Source organism: Motacilla alba, chromosome 1A (assembly GCF_015832195.1).
Source record: "Motacilla alba alba isolate MOTALB_02 chromosome 1A, Motacilla_alba_V1.0_pri, whole genome shotgun sequence".
In the NCBI taxonomy this organism is placed as follows: Eukaryota; Metazoa; Chordata; class Aves; order Passeriformes; family Motacillidae; genus Motacilla; species Motacilla alba.
In genome coordinates, this window is record NC_052031.1 from 46,331,555 (window position 1) to 46,340,522 (window position 8,968).

The window sequence follows — 8,968 nt, forward strand, 5'->3', positions numbered from 1 at the left end:
CTAACTGTCTTGAAGTTCAGGAGTCAAAGTGCACAGGAATATCACAAATGGAGCTTCACACACCTTACCCAGAGAGGAATACATCAAAAACACCTATAGGATTCTAAGGTCTTGCATGTCAAGTGGTGGAGATGAGCCTATTTCTATAGCCAGAAATAGACACAGGACTAAGAGCAAATACCATTTTTGGCCACTTTGCAATATATTAGCAACCCCAGATGGGGAATGAAGATGAAAGGATGCCAAAGCTGACTCAGATGTGCTTGACAGCAGTGCAGCCACACACAGCACACCTTGTGGCAGAGTTTAGAAGCTTTGCACAATAGCTTTCCATCTTGAGCTGCACATTGGCAAGGCGCTATGCTGGAGGTGATTACCCAGTAAAAGTCAGAACCAGCTTGAGGATTAAAAATTACCTTGTTTTTCTTCATGGAAGGTAAAATAATTTTCTTTCCTGCCCAGCCTCTTCTGGCTCATATCCACAGCTGGATAAGCTGGAAGTAGTCTTTGCTGCAAGTGCCCTGGGTTCAGCTCAAGGTGCTCTGAGCTGCCTGTATCTGACCTTTTCGAGACATGGTTTTTAGTAGCCTTCTGTATCTTAGACAGAATTGACCAGACAGACACCTGACAGCCAAGCACCCATGATGGAACACTTCTCTCTCCTAGGGAGCTCTGGAATTGCAGGCCTTTTGGAGTTATTTCTGAGTGTATATTGGAAGGAGGGGGAGCAGGTGGAAGTCTGGTCTGGCAGGATTATTAAGTTGAGCTGTGAAATCATGTCTGTTTTGGTCTGGTGTCTAGATGCCTATCTGGGAGTCTGAATGTCCTTGAAGAGGCAGAAGCTGGCCATGGTGTGCAAGTGGCATGTCCTAATCACACCCCAGCAGGTTAGGGCATCAGTCTCTGTAGCCCAGTTACTCTCTAATTACTTATACAATGAGTAAGAGCTTCCAGATGTCCTGTTGAGGAAGAGCAAGAAAGAAACTTATGCTCAACACCTACCAGTTAGGCTACTGATTTATTGATCATCTGAAGTGGTTGCCCTTAATCAACTTCTGACAAAGTGAAAGAGGATAAACCTTCCAAGCAAAGCTTCAATCAAAACCAGCACATCCCAACTCAGTGCAATGAACTGGTGTTGTCCAAAAAGAAAAGTATTTGTTGTCAAAAAGCACAACCCCTTTTTCTCAGGAAGGATATAAACAGGCTCTGGCCCAGACCCACAGCTTGTGCTGCTCAGAGCTTCATACTCAGTGTCCTTTGTTTGCACTTCAGTTGCTCAATGTTGCTCAAACCATTCAAACAATAACATGCATTTAAAGTATTAATTACACAGGATTAATACTTTTTTGATTCTGCTTCTTTATAATTTTTGACATAATGTAAACACAGCAAGTGATAACATGTACTGGAAAACAAATCATGTCTCTTAACTGAAACACAAGCAGCTATGAGGAAATGCACATCACTCTGGTTTCATGTGGCATCCTTGGTTCTTTAAACCAGTAGCGTTAAGCAAATTGTCTTTCAAATGTCATCATGATCAATATGGCATGAAAGGCTGGATCCTCCCATGTGGATGTTTCCATTTTTGGAACCAGCAGCAAATCTGTATGAAGGCCATGTTCTAAACCACAGCAAGTGAACCTGGAGAACAGGACTAAATGTTTTTTCTGAATTTTTCACTCAGGGAACTAAATTAGTTCTGTTGGTTTGTGCTGTGTAACAGAGACAGAACTGCAAATATTTGCTTTTTCTCATCGCTACAATAGATATGTAAATGGCTTCCAAACTCAGAGAGGGTCTTTCATTATCTTCTTGTAACACTTTTGCCCCATCTCCACTGGGCCTTATGTGGTGTCTCATCTCACTGTGGCTGTGACTCTGTTTTTGTAAGATCTACTGACATCAGTGGGATTCAGTGTTTAATAGCAAGAGGGGTAAGATTCACATCTCTCCAGCCTTCTCAAATTAAAAAGGCCATGGATCTGACCAAACAAACCCCAGACTGCCTATGGGTTCCAAATGGTTCCTTCCTTGTGATTGTATTGGGCTCATTTCCACTATGGGACAGCTCTGTGAGGTATTACTGGAAGTCTGTAGGGAAGGACATTCCCTTCCTGTTATTTTTCATGTGAATAGGCCACTGCATTGGGAGATCAGTCAGATGTATTTTCTCCTGTGTATGAGACAAATATATTTAGCCCTGAACTTGAAGAGATGCTGCCCATCTCTCTGAACTAGTTGTGAAAATAGACTTTGAGGGATTATCCTGCTTGTAGGCAAATGTGGGCATGGGCAAAAACAACTGTAAGTGAGGGAGGAGAGCACTGCAGGCCTGGTGACCAGTGTTCAGTGGTGATGCAAGACCCTTTACATGTTGCTTTGGTAGCTGGGAGCTCTCCAACTTCCAGTACTTCTTTGCTTCGTTTCAGACTGTGTGGGGTTGATCTGTACCTGCACCAGCTGAGCTGAGTTGGCAGATCAAGAACAGTTCATGGTCAATTTTATTACTGTGTAGTGCCAGGACTGGTCATTGTTCTCTGCTGCTTACACAGGGATCAGTTTGGAAACCTTGCCAGAAAATGGCTGGCTGTTGGTAAAAACAAACAAAGAAAATAATTTCGAAACAAAATCTGCAAAAATGGATGATTTTTTTAGGAAATCAGGGATGTGGGATCATGCCCTCTATATATAAATATACATGTATGCAAGTGGAAGGTGTTTGCACTTCATGCAATGACCACAATACACCATCACCAGATCTAGAGAGATTGTGGCCTCAGAAAGATTAAGGAGCTACCAGTTGCATTGAAGTAGATGGGAAAAAATGCAGGATCCCATAAATGTTCCTTTGAAAGGAGCACTGCTGCAGGAGCTGAACCTCTGTTAGGGGAATGGTGAAACCATTTGAGAGAAAGACCTTAAAAACACAAAACTGCAGGCAAAGCTTCTCATCTTCTTAAGTTCACAAACCAACCAACACTAAGACACAGTGATATGAGGACCTAGATTCAATTTACTCCTCTGTTCATGGAGCTACTATTTAAATTTCCTTTACATCACAGTTATTGTTAGGAATAACATATCAAAATTAATAATTTACTCCTAATTAGACTGTCTGATTTTTTCTCACAATGCAGTATTTCAAGTAAAAATGCACTTCTTTTACTTTTGGAAGATTTTAATTGCAGCAACTGCTTCCTATACAGCATCACTTGTCACCTTGAGAAGCCTGGTGTAAAGGAAGCTCATTGCTGATGGTGTTTCATATTTCTGAACGTCAGTTAGTAAAGGAAGCTCATTGCTGATGGTGTTTCATATTTCTGAATGTCAGTTAGTAAAGGAAGCTCATTGCTGATGGTGTTTCATATTTCTGAACGCCAGTTAGGGTGTTTGAATATACCCTAATTTCCTCTACTTGCTGTGCTTTTCCACATACTGCTGTTTTGAATTGCTAGGCATAGTATAGCTAGTTAGTTTACCACCACCATCACTGGCTTTGCTTCTCCTGGTTTAATGTTCTTGTTGTGGTTTAATCCCAGCCAGCAGCTAAGTACCATGCAGACACTCAATCACTGCCTGCTCCCCACCTTGCAGTGAGGAGGAGAAATGGAAAAAAAAAAAAAAAAGTAAAACTCATGGGTTGACATAAGAGCAGTTTAATAAGTGAAACAAAATAAAATCTAATAATAATATTTATAAGAATTACAATAGTAATAATTTTAATTAAAGGGGGTGGCAGGAACCCAAAAGAAACAAGCAATGCACAATACAATTTCTCATCACCCACTGACTGATGGCCAGCCCACACCCGAGCAGCAATTAGCATCTTCTGGCCAACTCCTCTCAGTTTACATCCTGGGAATGATGTTCTGTGGTATGGAATATACCTTTGGCTAGCTCAGATCAGCTCTCCTGGCCATGCTCCCTCCCAGTTTCTTGTGCATCTACTCACCAGCAGAGCATGGGAAACTGTTTTAGCTTAGTGTAAGCACAACTTAGCAACAATAATAACATCAGTGTGTTATCAACACTCATTTTATACTACATTCAAAATGCAGCACTGTACCAGCTACTAAAATAAAATTAACTATCCCAGCCGAAACCAGGGCAGATGTCTTCATCTTGTCTAGTGATTTTCTGAGCTTTCTTTTTAGTTAATTTTTTGTCAGCCCTTTTTCTGTTAATAGTGTTTGGACATGACAGAATTACCCTGAAAGGGGATTCAGAAGAGCATCATCATCATCAATATTCCTTGTGAAATTTGGATGAGTTTCTTAGAAATAGTCACCTGGCACATGTATTTTGAGCTCAGGGATTTTCTTTTACAGAGATGTCCCACAATTGTTACCTCTTTATGTCCAGTAATATCATTAGGTTACATTTCCAAGCATCCTTTTAGAAACTTTTTTCTAGTAGTAATTTTGTAGAAGTACCTCTTGCACAGACTGTGTTCTGTTTGTGGGCAATAACAAGGATGCAATGATATTTGCAAGTGTCTTATGTCTTAAAAAATCACCATAAACATAACAAGTTAAATATTTCAAGAAGCATGGTTCCCTAATCCCATGTCTGTCATATTTCCAATCCTCATCCTATCCAAATCCTATATTTGAAGAGGTGTAGAATTGGGAAAGGTCTTTGCTTCAGACCCTAATCATTAGGAAGTCTTTCAGGGTAACAACTTCTGCTTGAAGTGTTTGTCCTCTCTTGCTTAGCATGTCTGGGACACAAGGAGAGAAAGAATGACTCACAAAGTAAGAGATCAGCAAGGAGAAAAGAGTCAAAAAGTCATAAAAGTCATGGCTTATGGTGACATTTTGAATGACACCTTCTTAGTTGTTTGTTTTTTCTATGTTCACGTTCCACTGAAATTCGAATGAATGCAGTTTGCAAAGAGAATAATTTAAATGTGAATACTTAATGGTCTTGCGAAAGGAACTTTATATTGTGTCACCCACTAATACCAACACACCTTTTAAAATCAATAGTGAGTGCTCCAGGATTGAAGGAAGTACTTAAGATAGCCTTGAATACTGAGCATTTAAATCTGAATGATTAGGAGTCTATAATGCATTTGCTGGAGAATTCTCCTCTTTCATCTAAAAGAACAAATTTCAAAATGTATTTATGGACTGTCCATGCAGTGAGATGTAGCATACATAAATACTTGGTTACAAGAACAATTAGTATGGGAATAAAATTGTGGTACAGATTTTACTTCTTTAACTCAAATGGATAAATAAGTTACATGTTTGAACTTTATTCCCATGGCTTTGGGATCTTTTGTTTATTTAAGGTGTTCAATTCTGCATCAACAGAATTACAATTCAACTAGTTTGCTTACTTCCAGTTAATGTATGAGAAAGGGCTGTCAAATGTTCACCAGAATGATGAACAAAAATTGATTTTTTGTTCTGAGCAAATTTTTCTGAATTTCTGTATTTTGTTTCTGTTGTTTCCCTCTTTTCTTCACTACCTGCTATCCAAACTAGCTCAGATCTTACGTTCTAGTTGATATTATTTTGATATGTGTTTGCTTTAGGTGTACCGTGTAGGGTACTTTGGTTTTTCAGCTTGGCTCTCTGCTGAAGAAGAGAGACAGGCTCTTCAGAAAGAAACTGTTGCTTTGATATGCTCCCTAGAGGAGCCCATCTCTTTGCACTTTCTACAGAGGAAGCCTCTGGAAATGAGCCTGCTAACTCTGCCACTTCAAAATACTCTGAAAAATGTTGCCTGCCACTGCCCCAGTGACCTAACTAGCTTTTTGATTATTTTGATTTCTTTTTCCATTCATAATCCAGAGTGTCTATCACCAGTTCTGACACCTCCCATATTATCTGCCTCCCATCCTTCTTTGTAATTGCTACTGCTGATTCCCCTGTGCTCCCTCAATCCTTTCATCTCCACCCCCATTTCTTCACATTAAGAAACTTTCTCTTCCTCCTTCCTCTCACACTTCTGCAAGAATCCCCTTCCTTTGGACTCACAGTCCCATGAGGCATTTCCCCCAAAATTGCTGTTTCCTATCCACTTCATTCTTCCAAAATTTTAATGTCTCTAGGAACTGACTGCCTTGCCTCTCTTTTAAACCCCTTTTTGATTGTCTTCAGTTCTTCTTCCACTCTCTGCCAAGGCTGCCCATGCTGAGATCACACAGACACACACATTGCTTGGAAATGTTTGAAAGCAGTTACGCATATTTATACCAGCTCTATGTGTTTAATTGCTTTGTTTGTCAGACATCCTCAAAGCAACATCCATCACCAAAAGTAGATAAGGAAGGAGGTTTTTCCCTCAGGTCCAACCATCTGCATCTGTTGACTTTGGCTTGGTTTGTTTCTTCTGTTTTCCTCTATAACATGAGATTTGTTACACCTATTTCTGATGCTATCTGGAATTTCAAATAGCAAATCCCCATTTTTTTCTGGAGAGTGTAAACTGCCAGCATCCTTGGTCTCTCTCAAGATGCTGCTGGGACACACTGTAGGTTTTTTGGCCTCTTGCACTGCAGTCTTATGGCCGCTGCAGGATGCTAAGGAGTGATGGGTGGTCTGTGGTGGGTGGGGGACAGTGGACATGTGTCATGTGGGTGTTCATGACCAAACTCCATGGCAGGAGGACTTTATTAATCCAGGCATACAAAGACTCTTAAAATTAATGTCTGTTGCTTTAGTGTATTGCTATCCAGTGTTAGCATGTGTTCCAATAGACTACTGATGAAAATGTGGATTTGGGGCTAAGGCAATGGGGAAGAAATAATAACTTTAACATGTTTTTTTGAATAGGCAAAAAAAAATTGTATTGATCTAATCATAAAACCTCCATAGCTTCTGCACAGTCAGGTTAATACCATGTGATAGTTTTAGCAGTTTGCAAACTTGGTGAATGATGTGATGCACAAGGAAGCACAGCAGTAAATGGCAGTTGAGGAGAAGCATTTTGGCTGCAGCTGGATTTAAGGGACTCCATCTCTTGGTACAGCAGCTGCTCTATATCTGTACAGTACCATTAGCAGATCATCATTTTAAAGGGGCTCATTTCATCTCACATCAAAAGTGGTGCTGGTGGGCACCCTGCAAGCGATCTTCTACTGGCTATGAACACCAGGTGAAATACAGCCCTCTGTGCAGCCAGTAGCTATAGCCAGAGAGCTGAGCTGCACCCCTGTGCTAAGAGCTTGCCCAGTTCAAGCAACCAGGACTTCATCTGCTTCAGTCTTTTGGGTTTTCTCTCTTACTTGGAGATGGAGGCTCATTTCCTTTTCCTTTATTACTGAAGTGTCAGTCTCCACCTAGATATCTTTTACACAGGGATCTATTATTTCAGTGTATTTGTTTTATCAGTTCTTTCAATGGCTTGTATTTGATTTGATCATAAATCAAAACCAAAAATTGGTATTGAAAGCAGCAGCAGTGTCCAAAAACTTACTTAAATTTATGATAAGGAGGGACAGCCCTATTTTTTTTCCTTACTGTTAGCAACATCTCTATAGTTACAGCATTGAAAAATAAAATAAAATAAAATAAAATAAAATAAAAAAATAAAATAAAATAAAATAAAATAAAATAAAATAAAATAAAATAAAATAAAATAAAATAAAATAAAATAAAATAAAATAAAATAAAATAAAATAAAATATTTTTGTGGGTTTTTTGGTTGGTTGATTGGTTGGTTGGCTGGTTGGTAGATTGGTTGGTATGATTTGATTTTTTGGTGTTTTGTTGGGGTTTTTTTCTGCTTTACATAGACCAATATTGGAAATTTCTCATAAATATCTGTAATTTAGCAGCTGGTACCAGCAGCTTATGACACAGTGGAAGTGCCAAGAAGGGCTGCTTTGTCCCTTGATGTTGTATAACTTCTTCCACTTTTCTAAGGTATCCACAAATATTCCACCCAACAGAACACATCAAAATTAGAATGCTTCCTAGCAGTCTCAGTGTAAGGGTATGTATGTTTAAATGTTTTTCTTTACAGTACACTGCAGAGCTGAGATTATTAGACTCTTTCTTCGGCGTTTCAGCTTTTGTTCACTATGTCTCTTGGATCTATGAGATCAGGAATGGATAACTGAAGTACTGACTCTATTGGAACCTGAAAGCAAAGTTACAGCTGCATGAATACTATGACAGTTGGAACTTCAAATAAGAAAAGAAAAAGCAGCAAATTAATTAGCCAAAACATTTAACCTACATACCTAACTTGCATTGCATGAATGAGATGGATGCAGAGATATGAAGAACAGTACCAATTGCTTTGTACATTACCTTCTATTCTATGCCAGGAACATACCATTCCTTTCAGTGAGCCTGGCCTTATTTTTCCCTGAATGGCATGCTGTAAACAGACTGTAAGTAGTCCCAGACACATGAGAGACAGCCTGAAATCCAGAGGATTTCTGTCAAATCCAAATGCTTCTCATTTTAATGGTGAGTGTGAAATGCAGGAGAGCATTCACATCTCTTTTGGGGAACAAGACTCCATCCTGCCTTTTAATTTTCCTTTCCTTGCACCATGATTCCCCTGTGAATCCTCTTACTGCTGCTTCCATTACTGTTGCTTTCAACAAGGCTGTAGCCAGTTCTGCTGCTGCTGCTGTGGCAGAGCAGTGGATGAGGAACAACAGCCATAGCCACCACTGCAAACCTCTCCTGTCCTGGGGCTCTCTGTGTACATGTGGTCTGTGCAGAAATCAGACCCTTTTTCTTTCTAACACATTTTCTAAAACTTATTCTCCACCAAAAAAAAAAAAAAAACCAAAAAAAAAAACCAAAAAAAAAAACCAAAAAACCCACACCAAACAAAAAAAACCCCAACCAACAAACAGAAAACCAAAGCCTAAAAAAACCCAGGTGTGGGTTCCTATTGGGCAGAAAACTGGCATGAATCAAAATTGTACCAGGGATTGTATAGATGATTTATTGGTGTGGACAGTCCTTGCGCTCTGGGGCTGTTCAGTTTA